Source organism: Crocodylus siamensis, chromosome 14 (assembly GCF_052110815.1).
Source record: "Crocodylus siamensis isolate JL-2025a chromosome 14, ASM5211081v1, whole genome shotgun sequence".
Taxonomy (NCBI): domain Eukaryota; kingdom Metazoa; phylum Chordata; order Crocodylia; family Crocodylidae; genus Crocodylus; species Crocodylus siamensis.
Window position 1 is genome coordinate 5836198 of NC_143408.1, and position 13144 is coordinate 5849341.

Below are 13144 nucleotides of genomic sequence, written 5' to 3' on the forward strand. Positions count from 1 at the left end.
CATATTGTTTTAGAAAAATGACCCATTTGTTTTTCCTGACACATTATTTCTTTTGACCTAACTAAAAAAGCAACCGTTATTAAGTCTTTGTTAAGGTTAGGAAGTCCCACATCAGCCATAAACAAGTTTGATTAGTAAATGTATGACTGTGACAGAAAAACTAGGGATTTAAATAAAGGCAGTTGTGATTTATTTCTTTTTTAGCAGCGAAGACATGCAACCTTAGGGTCTAATCTTGACAGACACCAAACACCCACACGTGTTAATTTGGGCAGGAGCAGGTATCCCACCATTACTGCACTGAGAAGGCAGAATGTCAAAGTTACGTTTCTATAAATTGACAGCAAATTACCTTCACATTTGCACATACAAGCAGCTGTGCCAGAAAGGCTCATGCATGCTTCCAGAATTACTACCACGTGACTTCACTTATGTACTTCTGTTCCCTTCCCAGACTCCTCTGAAGTCTGGGAACTCCTACAAACATTCATGAATAGATTCACTCATCATTAAAGTTATACCCATTTAACAGACCAGAAAACACACACAGAGATATTACAATCCAAAACTGCAGTGCTGTTTGTGGGAATTTTTTTTTCTTTTGCCCCCCTCCGATTTTTTTTTTTGAAGAACCAGAACCAACAGTCAAGTAATTATATTAGAATCTCTGTTTTAATTTTAAAAAGAATACCTTTCCAATACTTGCTGTTGCAGATAACAAGCTTGAAAATGGGAACTCCAGAGCAGTGGTTCCCAACCTTTTTTGTGCCAGGACCCATTTGTAAACATCAATGGCCAGTTCCAACCCAGCACCCCTCACTCTCCACCCTCTGCCCACTGCTCCAGCCCCCAATTGAGGGGCAAGGGGTGGGGTTGTAAGGCATGGGGGGTCCCCAAGCAGCCCCTTGCAGGCTGAAACTCTGCCAGCCTGCAACGCAAAACCCAGAGTTTCTCACATTTTTCCATTTTCAAAGTTTTTGATCCATTTTTAAAGTTTGCTTCCAAGCCTTTCATATCTTCTTGTGACCCACTTTTGGGTCACAACCCACAGGCTGAGAAATGCTGCTCTAGAGCAGTGGTCTCCAAAGTGGGGTGCGCAAGACAATCCATTGGGGTGCAGGAAGAAAATATTAGGGCTTCTATTTATGTTTATATAAATATACATATATTGGGGGTGCGTACTCAAAAATTTTTTACTGATGGGGTGTGCAAATTTAAATATACATATATTGGGGGTACGTGCTCAAAAATGTTTTACTGATAGGGGTGTGCGATCAAAAAAGTTTGGAGACCACTGCTCTAGAGGCTCCAAAAACCAAAAGGCAAATTAATAAAAGAAACAAAACAGATCGTTTAATTCTCATCATTCTCACAGTTAATTCTCGTAACTTTTAAGTCAGTCTAATAATTTATTAACCCTGTGATGCTAACGTTGAGTTGTTTTTTGGGGGTGAAGGGGTTGGGTGTTGGGGGGGGTTGAGAGAGAGACACATCAACTCCAAATTTTCCAGACTCAGCAGTTATCAGAACAGGAGCTGCTGGGTGATGACCCCTTTTATCAATCTGCCCCTTGTTATGAGTGGCCAGATTTCAGGCTCTTGGCATCACTAACTTCAACGTAACACAAAAAGCACCCACCAAAGCCAGAAATCAAACCTTATCTTCACAGTCTAAGTCTAGTGCCTTATACCCAAGAGCATCTTTCCTTTAGATAAGTAGCTATTTTGAGTGGGGATTATTACACATCCATAGCAAAGGGTTCTCAACCAATTAATGAGCTGAAAAGTTAGCAATTAAAAAAAATGGTCAAATCAGAATTCATACAATGACGTCAAGGATCTGACTGAGGATCTTCCAAGAGCAAAAAGAGACTCTAGCTAGTTCGTTCCAGGTTAGTAATTTAGTTCAGGCCTTGATATTATACACAAAGAAGAGCTCGCTCCCTTCGTGAAAATGCAGCACCCAAATCACTGATTACAAAAATGGAATAGAAATTCACGCTCAAATAGACACATGTATAAAGTCCCAAATTTAACCGAAGATGCTTTTTGTACGGCACCAGGCTTCATTCATCACAACAAACGGGAGAAGCCAAGTCAAGGGCAGCGAGCGCTTGCTTCCCGAAGTCCTATTTCGACTTCCAGAAGTGACTAGTCTGGGGCTGCCAGCGAATGGAGCGGGACACGATGGCTCTGGAGAAGTCAGTGAAATCAATGGCAGCTGGAAACCAACCTGCTTTTCCTAGCTGAGGATGTGCTGAAAAGCGGGGGGACGGGATGGGGGAAGCAAAACAGAGGCAGGTTTCTTCAAGAAGGAGCTAAGAGCCAGCTCCCATCTTCCTCTCCCCGTTTCCATTTGCATTCACACCATGTGTCCAGAAACTCGCAACATAAAAAGAAACTGCAGGACGGGGTCGCTTGGCCCATGCTACGTACCCACGACTCGTCCGTGCGGGGGCCAAACCCGACGGCCCGGCTACAAAGAAAACAGCAACCCCCCCCGCCTCCCCCCCCCAAATTCTCATCAGAGGTGCCAAACCCTGCGACGGCAAACCATTTCTACATGACCCGGGGGTGAAGAAACATCAGCGCGGAGTCCAGAAGTGGATTTTTTTTTAAATTCGCTTTGAAAAGAAGTTAAATTGAATCGCTTTTAAAGTCAGATCAAGTTGAAGAGAGACCTCCGGGAGCGGAGGGGGAAAGTTAGCGAAGTGTGGGATGGATGAAAAGGAAGGGGGAAGGTGGCAGCTCGATGAACTGAGGTTTTTTTAACCCCCCCCCCCCCCATCCTTTTATCTCAAAACGGGAGAAAACATAACTCGAGACAGAGAAAACTTCTGTTTTCAAGCGGGGGGGGGGGGGGGAGATAAACGTGCGGCGCCGCCTCATCCACGGGTTTTGCACCGGGAATAATCCGGGATGGTTTCTCCCGGGGGGAGGGGGGTGGTCTCCTGGATCCCCTGGGCGCGAGTTCGGGCCCCCGAGCAAGAAGTTTGGGATCGCTCCACGCGCGGGGGGGACGCCGTGGCAGCGGATGCCGCGGGCGCAGGAAGAGAGCGGGCCCCACCCCGCATCACGGCACCCCGGTCCCGTCCCGGCGCTCACCTGCCCTCCCGGCCGGGCTCCCCGCGAGGCGCTGCGCTCCGGCCGCCGGCGCTGCCTGTTGCTCCCGTTGGCAAGTAACAGTCTCCAGGACTACGGTCACTATGGCGCCTCGCGCCGGGTCTCGAGGCAACTGTTGCTAGCCTCAGCTCTGACGTCACGCCCAAGGACCCCGCCTCCCCTCCCTGAGGTGTGCGTGGGGGGCGAGGGAGGAGAGGGCGGGGGGCGTAGCGGGCGGGTGGTTGGCTGTCGGGCGCGGAGGGGGCGGGGCCGGGCGGGCTCCGGCCAATAGCGGCGGGGCGGGGAGTTGGCGCGCGCTTTGGCGCTTCGCGGCGCCGGAGGAGGCGGGGGAAGGGTCGGGAGCCGTTGGGGTTGTGACCCCCCCCTCCCCTCCCAGCGCCGCCTCCGGGCCCTCAGCCGGGGAGGGGGGCATGGGGGCAAGGAGAGGGACAGGGAGGGAGGTATGGGGGCACTGAGGGGGTAGGGGGGCAGTGAGGGAGGGAGGTATGGGGGCAATGAGAGGGGCAGTGAGGGGGGTATGGGGGCACTGAGGGGGTAGGGGGGCAGTGAGGGAGGGAGGGAGGTATGGGGGCACTGAGGGGGTAGGGGGGCAGTGAGGGAGGGAGGGAGGGGGGTATGGGGGCACTGAGGGGGTATGGGGGCAATGAGAGGGGCAATGAGCTCCACGAGACCTGGCCTGGCGCAGCTGACCTGTGCCTTGTGGCAGAGTCAGCTCTTCCCTTTCGTGCTGGTGCTGCCTTTCTGCGCCTCTCCCCCCGTAACCTCGCCTGTGCCATTATGATTTGTGTGACCGCAGGGTTTGCATTTCTAGAAGCTGCAAAGATCGCCTCCCCGCCGCGCCAGGTGCTGCAGGAGAGCCCAGCGAGACACTGTCCCCGCGGTGATGAGTTTAGTCTAGCCAGGCCAGGGGTACAAGGGGAAGAAGATGTCCAGAAAGGGGCAGGGGCTTCCCGACAGGTCCGTGGCAGAACTAAGACTTCAGAATTGGATAGGTGAGCCGATGGAGAGGGGATAGATGTGTTTGACTAAATATTTGAATCTTCATCTCTGTGAAATTCTTGCAAGTTAAATATTAAAGAGCTTATTTTGCACTGCAAATAAGTGACAAACCTCTAGAAACTGGCTGCTTGGCGATTAGCCGCATTTCTCTCCCCTGCCCTTTTCCACCAAGGGCATTAGCATATAAACGGTCTTTGTTACTTTAAGAGTTCATTCGCTCTCTCTCGGCTTATTCCTCCCTACCTGAACTAATAATTCTCCATGACATCAAAATCATTTCCATAGCAACCAATTGTGAAGTCACAAACAACAAACAGAGGATTATAAGTGTGAGTGGAAACCAAGCAGCCAAAGTGGACAAGGAGCAGAGATACTGTTGTCATGCAAATGCCCTAAGAAAACAGTGTATGAGCAAATACTGCGCTGTAGTGTAGTGTCATTATATGCTGTTAAACGGCTGCTGTTTCTCACTGTAGAGGGACCTACACTTCAGTCGTGGATGAAGTCATTCCCACGCAAGCAATCTGATTTGGGATGCCTCTGGAAAGAGTGAATTCTTATCTGATGTAAAGTGATGTCAGCAGGATTGTTTCTCCGTGTGTTGCAGGTTTTCAAGAGTCAGCCAGGAACTGCTCCATCTAACCCATGCCTGTAACGCCGTAGGTCTTCACCCTGGTAAGCTGCATGTATATGCATTGTACCAGAGTGCATGTTAAGGAGACATCTACTGGCTGAGATTGCTCACTTTTTTCAGAGGAACGTTGAAGAAGAATAATTAGTTCAGGTAGGGAGAAATAAACCAGGGAAATTGCAATGACCTGTTGGGTGCTACCCCAGACCCTCCCGAAGGAGCCATTTACAGGAGGGGGTTTGGAGAAGCTGAAGGCTCAGCAGCGTTCACCACATGGAGTTTCACTGACCCCCCATCCCCAGGTTGGGGCACAGAAGTGCTTGGTCTCTGGGTCCCAGGAATTCCTCTTCCTGCTGTTCCAGTCCCTTCTATCCCTACGCTGGCTGCCCGCACCTGCGCAGTTCTCGCTTCAGGTGTGAGTACAGGTGTGCAGCCTGAGTCGTGACTGCATCTAGTAATACCAGCTTAAGCATGGACTACAGAGAGGAGAAAGGAACAGTCTCCCTAACCCTCACACAATCTCTGTAGACCAGTGGTCTCCAACCTTTTTAAGTAGATCACCTTTAGCATTTAAAAGCAACCCAAGATCTACCGTGTGCCACTATCGCCACCCCTCCTCCCCCTGCCCAGCAGGTAAATCTGTGGGGTGGGAAGGGGGGAGCAGATTGAGAAAAAATTATTTGGGGGTGCACCTCCCCAGCAGGTAAGTCCCAGCCGGCTGAGGCGCCACTCAACTTATCCCTGCTCTTGCCTCTGTGGCACTGTCCCTCACCGTGTAGGCCTCGATCTAGCTCCCACCCTTCTTTCCCCCACAGACTGACCTCCTGGGCTGGGGCACGTGTGTGGATGCGAACGGGCACTCAGCCCCTCACGCCAGCCTCGGATCAACTCCAGGAGGCTCTGAGATCTACCGGCAGATCGAGATCCACTGGCTGGTGACCACTGCTGTAGACACTTCATTTTTATGTGATTTTCTTCAGCACTGGCCACTGAGGAAAGGGGGCCTATGGACTGCTCAGGTTTTACTGAGGTTTTTTAGCCTCTGTGAAAGCCCTAAGCCCATGGAGCCTTGACAAAGTTTTTACTGGGTGAAGAAGGGTATCTGAAGCTATAGCTTAACAGCTGAGTCCACACCTGCAGTTCGGCACTTCCAGCACTTCCACTGTGCAGTTTGATCACCTGCAGACTACAAGATTTGTTTTCCTCATGACAGCTTCCCAGAGAAAAAAATATTCCAATGGGGTAAATGCAGTTCCCTGCTGGGAACACAGCTGCCCTCACACTTTTGTCTAAACCAGGGCAGAGGCCATGCTCCCCTTCTGAATGCAGTTGCCTATAAAAGCAAATCACCGGGCATAGATGTCTCCAGGTAGCAGCTGGGGTTAATGTTGTCCAGCTGCAGCCATCCCAACTCATACTGTCCGTAAAAAGTGATGGGCTGGGGCTCAGATGTACCCCTACTTGTTCATACGTTGTGATGCCTCTAGGACAGGGGTAGGCAATGTTTTTGGCCAGAGAGCTGAAAAAAATGGTGCCGGGGTGCTGGCATGCCAAAAAAACAAAACCGGGGTGGGGGGTATGTGGCAGGGCGCTCTCTATATTAATAATCATAAATGCTTTTTTTTTTTCTTACAGTAAATACCAAGTTTTCTAAAAATTCTAAACCTGGTGACAATAAATACAATTTAATATACTACCTTTGTCTTTGTGTATTTTTTTTCTGTTAAGCCTGTGTTGAGATTGAGATAGAGAAAAAAAAATGAAAAAGAGGAGAAGAAGAGAGAAAGGGAAAGAGAAAGAAAAAAAGAAGAGAAAGGACAAAAGGAGAGGAAAAAAAAGCAAGGAGAAAGAGAAGAAAAAGTAGGTATGTCCCTTGCCGCCAATGTCTCTCACCACTACCAGCTCCAGCTTGGGCCTACTGGTCCAGGGCAGTGTCCGGTGGAGGGAGCAACACCCCAGCGGGAGCTACCAGGGCTCTGGTGCTCACGCCTCCCCAATGGTCCCAGAGCAGGGAGGGCCCTGGCCCAGGGCTGAGAGGGAGGACCTGGCCGGGTCTCGGGCACAGACACCTGTTCCACCCCAGCAAGGGCAGCTCTGGGGCACTGAGTGCTGGTGCTGGCCACGGGGAAGGCGCTGCAGGCAGACCGGCCCAGTTGGGCCCTTGGGAAGATGGCAGCAGGAGGAGAGTCAGGGGCTGCCCTGGGGCTCTGCAGACGGGCTGCGGCAGGCAGGGGCGCCCAGTGGCACCCAAGGTGGGGCCTGGCCCAGCTCGCACAGCTCCATGGGGATGGGCCGTAGCTGCCCTGCCCACAAGGGGAAGCTGCCGGGCTAAGGCAGTGCCCGGCTCTGGGTCAGCCTCCCTGCACGCTGGACAGAGCTGGCCCTGGTCCCAGCCACAGGAGCCCCTGGGCCCCAGGAACAGCCACTGCAGACAGCACTCCGGACCAAGTTGACTGGGAGCCTCCAGCACAGTGGCCCTCCACAGTGCCTGCCCCAGCCTTGCTTACCTGCAGCTCCCCCCCCGCAGGGCTGGGCCAGGCTGGGGGGTGCAACCTGGGGACGGCAGAACACAGACATCCCTGCCTGTGCTCTCCGGACTCAGCCCCAGTGCCTGCCACGGCGCTGGGACCTGTGCCTGCTCTGCAGAGCCGGGAGCAGCAACTTAAAAAAAAAGAAAAAATTAAACAATTTCCTTGCGCACCACCTGCTGTGCCGAGTAAAATGCCTTTGTGTGCCTCTAACTGGCACACATGCTTGGGGTTGCTGATCGCTGCTCTAGGCCATTTTGCAGGGTTTTTCAGGTCCTACAATCAATCAATGAGTTAGGTGTAATGTAACCCATTTCTAGACCACCACTACCAAGGACCCCGACAATGTTCATAGAATCAGAAAATGGGGGTTGGAAAGGGACTCAGGGGGTCACATCTAGTCCAACCCCCTGCTCAAAGCAGGACCAGCCCCAGCTACATCACAGCCAAGGCTTCTGTCTAGCTAGGTTTTGAAAACCTCCAAAGATGGAAACTCCACAGCCTTTCTGGGTAACCACTTCCAGTGATTTACTACCTTCCTACTGAGAAAGTTTTTCCTAATATCCTAAACTCTCCTTGCTGCAACTTGAGACCGTTGCTTCTTGCTCTGTCATCTGTCACCACTGAAAAGAGTCCAACGCCATCCTCTTTAGTACCCCCCCTTCAGGGAGTTGAAGGCTGTTATTAAATCCCCTCTCAGTCTTTTCTTCTGCAGACTAAATCATCCCAGTTCCCTCAGCCTCTCCTCACAAGTCCTGTCCCCCAGCCCCTGAAGCATTCATGTTGCCCTTTGCTGGACTCTCTCCAACTTGTCTGCATCCTTTCTGTAGTGGGGGGCCCAAAACTGGACACAGGACTCCAGATGTGGTCTCATCAGTGCTGAATAGAGGGGGAGAATCACTTCCCTTGATCTGATGGCAACGCTCCTACTGATGCAGCCCAGGATGCCATTAGCCTTGGCAACAAGGGCATACTGCAGCCTCATGTCCATCTTATTGTCCACTGTCACCTCCAGGTCCTTGTCTGCAGAGCTGCTGCCCAGCCAGGTGCCTCCAGCCTGTCCCGGTGCATGGGATTGCTCTGTCCTGAGTGCAGGACTTTGCACTTGTCCTTGTTGAACCTCATGAGATTTCTTGTGGCCCAATCCTCCAATTTGTCTAGGTCACTCTGAATCCTAGCCCTGCCCTCCAGCATATCTATTACTCCCCCCAGCTTGGTGTCATCTGTGAACTTGCTGAGGGTGGCTCTGTGCCATCTTCTAGGTCACTGATGAAGACATTGAACAAAATCAGCTATAGGACTGACCCCTGGGGCGCTCCATTTGATACCGGCTGCCAACTAAACATCGAGCCATTGATTACTACCCTCTGACAGTCCAGCCAGTTTTCTGTCCACCCTATAGCCCATTCATCCAGCCCATCCTTCCTTAGCTTGCTTGCAGGAGTGTTGTGGGAGACCATATCAAAAGCCTTGCTAAAGTCACTTCCTTTGCTCTCCTGCATCCACAGAGCCGGTTGTCTCATCATAGAAGGCAATCACGTTGGTCAGGCATGATTTGCCCTTGATGAATCCATGTTGACTGTTCCTAATCACCTTCTCCAAGTGCTTAGAAATGGATGTGAGGCTGACAGAGCTCTAGTTCCCTGGATCCTTGTTCTTCCCTTTCTTAAAGGCGGACACTATATTTGCCCTTTTCCAGTCATCTGGGGCCTCTCCCAATTGCCCCAAGTTTTCAGAGGTGATGGCCAGCAGTTCTTCAGTCACATCTGCCAACTGCCTCAGCACCCTCGGGTGCATCGCATCTGGCACCATGGACTTGTACACATCCAGCTTTTCTAAATAGTCCCTAACCTGTTCTTTCACCCCTGTCAGGTGCTTGCCTCCTCCCCAAACTGTGCTGCCAGGTGCAGCAGTCTGGGAGCTGACTCGGTCTGTTAAGGCTGGGTTAAAAAAGGCATTGAGCACTTCAGCCTTTTCTGCATCCTCTGTCACAAGGCTGTCTCCCCTATTCAGGAAGGGACCCATACTTTCCCTGATCCTCCTTTTGTTGCTGACATTCTTGCAGAAATCCTTGTTACCCTTCACGTCCCTTGCTACCTGCAGCTCCAATCGCACTTTGTGCCAAGAATGGTCCCTGTGACTTCCCACAAAGAATAGCCACAATTCCCTATTTTCTGTCATTTCACCCAGCCTGCCGTTTTCTGTCCTCTGAGAAATGAGGTCTTTGGAGAAGGCACAGACGTGATAATCCATGTGCACTTTTTCATCATTTTCTTTTTTGCATTTTGCAACGGGTGGCAGGGATAGAGCCCTTGGAAAGTTACAACGGTTCCATTGTGCAGACTCCATAAGAAAAAGGTCCCGACAGTCCCAGTATTAGGAAGACTTCTGGTTGTGGCTTTCTGGTTAAGGCTTATTTGAGGTTGGTACTTACAGCGCAGCTTATTAATGGAGGTGGCTTAAAAATAGGAGAGAGCATGTACTGCCTTTTCTTGAAGGTAAACGTGTGTCCCATGAGGTCAAATCAATATGACTGCTTCAGAATTGGTCAAATCCACAACAGTCCAGCATTTAGTTCCCTGGGGACAATACTGTCCTAGTTTGTCACTTTAAATCAGCCCCTGTAAAGCCACTGATAAGTAGTTTCCAGTGAAGGCTGTTAGTCCAGTCTTCTTTTTTGCCATTTTATAACAGATGCATACTATGATCTGCGATACAGCCAGTGGCTTAGTAACCTAACCACCAAGTCTGAAATCCCTAGACACCAAGGAATTGCTGGCCCTAAACACAGCAGGGCTCATTTAGACCTATGTCTTTTCAAATTAGGAAAAACTGGATCTGATCTCTAACAAGGGGAAGGGATGGGCAGGGCTGTGAGAGCAAATTCCTCAACCGCCCCGCGCCTTTTGCAGTCCTTTACAAAATACAAAGCAAGTGCAAAATGGGAACGAAACGCTCCCATCTTTATTTCATGGCATTTTTATGTTCTTCTTTATGAGGACAGTGGGGATCGGTGGAAATAGTGTTCTTCTTTATGAGGACGGAGGTGCTGGGGTCTTTTGTCCCAGCTGTGTATTAAACAGTGTAAAATTCAGTGAGCTTCAACTGTGCTCCACTCCTGTGTTTAGAGGGAGGAAGTTTTAAGCCACCCCTGCAATCTCCACATTTGCGGGGTAAGTTAGAACAACGTCAGGGCTGCTCAAATTTATACTGGGCTCCCAAAGGCTCACTAGGGATTCTGGGAAGAAGAGAATAATTGAATGTGGTATACACTGGATGTGGTGCTGGGAGCAGGCTGATATGAAGCCCTTACACCAGGGGTGGGCAAAATGCAGCCCGGGGGCCGGATGCAGCCTGCCAGGCCATTCTATCTGTCTAAAAATTTAGAAAATTAATATTTATCTGTCCCTGGCTGCCTATCATGTGGTCCTCGATGGCTTGCCAAAACTCAGTAAGTGGCCCTCCACCCAAAATAATTGCCCGCCCCTGCCTTACACCTTCTCTGCACCAGCTAGGAGACCCTCGTGCAATGGCATATTCAGGAGATGGTTTCTGCACTAATATAGAGGATATGTATAATGTATAGTGCTAACAGTTGTTACCCACACAAAACGTACCAGCACATTTTTACTGCAAAGTGTGCTCTAGTTTTCATGTTGAGAAGTATTTTGTTTTAATTTAAATATAATTATGGGGGTATTTTGTTGTTTGCGTGGGTCTGATTTGCAGCGTGTATGGTAATCCTGCTTTCTGTATCTGAGATCTGGTCTCCCCTCCTCTGGCTTAGTGATTTGAAGGCGAAACTGCACTAAACAGATACCTGAGGCATAAAAGGGCCTTTTGTTTTACAAAACCGGGGGTCTTCCCCGCCCTGCACTGGAGAAGCAGGCTGGAGCTATGCGAAGGGAAAACCTGAAGTAAAGGGAAAGAGAGTCTTGTCTCAAAGTTTGAGACTCAGCTCCTTTCCCTCTTCTTCCCCTTTTGCTTTTGGCTGGGTTTCGGAGTGGGATAATACCGTGGGGGTGTCAGCCCCCGGAGCACACTGACCAGGGTTGGAGCCTGGCAGTTTGGGGCCAGGATTAAAAGCCTGACACGGTTTGGGCCCGAGGCGAGAGCCGGGCACATTTGTTGCTCTTGCAACTTCCTTTTGTTTCAGCCTACCCGTGTGGCTGATCCCCAGCTCTATGTTTTCCTGGCAGTTTTGGCCAGGATTAAAAACCTGGCACGGTTTGTTGTTTGATCCAAGCCTGGCGCACTTTGGCTGTCTGGCCCAGGCCTCTGTGCAGGCCTGGCCTGGCTCTTCTTTTAGTCCTCTTGCAGTTTTCTGCCCCAGCAGAGCTGGTGATTGGGACTAGGAATTTTGGAGTGCAATATACTGACAAAAGCTGCACTTCACCCCTCCATGTGGAAGTGGAGACGGGCGCCCTACAGCTTTGTAGGGAGCGGTGGGGGGCTCCTTGCAATGCAGAAGGACCTGCGCTCTCTAGCAGCTCCCTGCGATGCAGCAAACTCAATAAGCAGCTCATAGGACTCTCCAGCAGGCCCCCCTCTTCGGCCCATTGCTGAAGGGCAGATATAGGGGTGCTGCCCCTGGAGCTACCCCTTGGGGGAGCCCCAAAGTCCCAGACTGCCTGGGCATGGGTGAAGCCTCCCCAAGAGGGTGCAACCTGTAGACCAGGCCTTGTAGTTGGCAGTGTTTCAAATTGCATTTTGTGTTTTCCTTTGTTTTCCGTACTAAATCTGTCCTTTGTGTTTGCATGGCTTGTGGGGAGGGGGGTTTGTTTATGCAGGACACCCCAGCCAAATTCAGTGATCCCAGATTCCTCAGTGGGGGCTCGAGCTATAGTGAAAACTTATTGAGTAATCCCAAATTTGACCCTGGCCCTCGTTGCTGCTGCCCAGTGCCCAGCAGAAGGGTTGCACAATATTGAAATGCCCTGGCTGTTCATAGAATCATAGAAGTGGGGTCAAAGGGACCTTGTAGATCTTCAAGTCTGACCCCCTGACTGGGCAGGAGAAAAACTGGGCTCAGATGACTCCAGCCAGGTAGGCATCAAGCCTCTTCTTAAAAACCCCCAGGGTAGGAGCCAGCACACTTCCCTTGGAACATGGTTCCAGATCCTAGCCGCCCTGACCATGAAGTAGTTCTTACGGATGTCTAATCTAAACCTCCTCTCCAACAACTTGTGGCTGTTATTCCTGGTAATGCCGGGGGGGCTAGGGGAAACAAGGTCTCCCCCAAACCCTTCTGGTCCCCACTAGTGAGTTTATAGATGGTCACCAGGTCCCCCCTCAGCCTTCTCTTGTGGAGGCTGAACAGGTTTAGGTCCCGCAGTCTCTCATTGTAGGGTCTGCCCTGCTGTCCCCGGATCATACGGGTGGCCCTCCTCTAGACCCTCTCCATGTTGTTCACATCCCTCCCGAAGTGCGGCGCCCAGAGCTGGACGCAGTACTCCCGCTGCGGCCTGACCAGTGCCGCATAGAGGGGGAGGATCACCTCCTTGGACCTGCTAGAGATGCATCTGTGGATGCATGACAAGGTGCGGTTAGCCCTGCCAATGTGGGATGTCACATTGTCGGCCCATGTTCATCTTGGAGTCAGTAATGACTCCAAGATCCCTTTCTGCCTCCGTGCTCTCAAGAAGGGAGTTTCCCATCTTATAAGTGTGCTGCTGGTTACTACTGCCCACGTGCAGCACCCTGCACTTGTCAATATTGAAATGCATCCTGTTTTTGTTAGCCCACCCCTGCAACCTATCCAGGTCTTGCTGCAGTTTTCCTGCCCTACTAGCATGCTCACCTCACCCCAAATTTTGGTATCATCAGCAAATTTAACCAGGTTGCTTTTCACCCCATCATCCAAA

General features: G+C 50.9%; 1 protein-coding gene and 1 long non-coding RNA gene across 8 annotated transcripts in view; one reads left to right on the forward strand and one right to left on the reverse strand.

The window, feature by feature from the left end:
- RFX2 (regulatory factor X2) overlaps nucleotides 1-3242 on the reverse strand; it is a 90119-nt gene extending 86877 nt beyond the window's left edge. For 2 of the 6 annotated variants that reach the window (XM_090027550.1, XM_090027548.1), the window contains exon 1: nucleotides 3105-3242. The gene's annotated coding sequence lies outside the window, so the exon portion shown is untranslated. The remainder of the gene's footprint in view (nucleotides 1-3104) is intronic. The other 4 variants (XM_090027553.1, XM_090027552.1, XM_090027551.1 and 1 more) reach the window with 3 other exon arrangements.
- A 181-nt stretch (nucleotides 3243-3423) lies between these two features.
- LOC149853267 (uncharacterized) lies at nucleotides 3424-6445 on the forward strand. 2 transcript variants are annotated; one of them, XR_016439167.1, is made up of 4 exons: nucleotides 3425-3562; nucleotides 3934-4114; nucleotides 4729-4796; nucleotides 5568-6445. It is a non-coding gene; the product is annotated as an uncharacterized LOC149853267 (long non-coding RNA). The 2 variants fall into 2 exon arrangements; XR_016439166.1 differs by having other exon boundaries at nucleotides 3424-3562; nucleotides 4729-6445.
- The last annotated feature ends 6699 nt before the right edge of the window (nucleotides 6446-13144 follow it).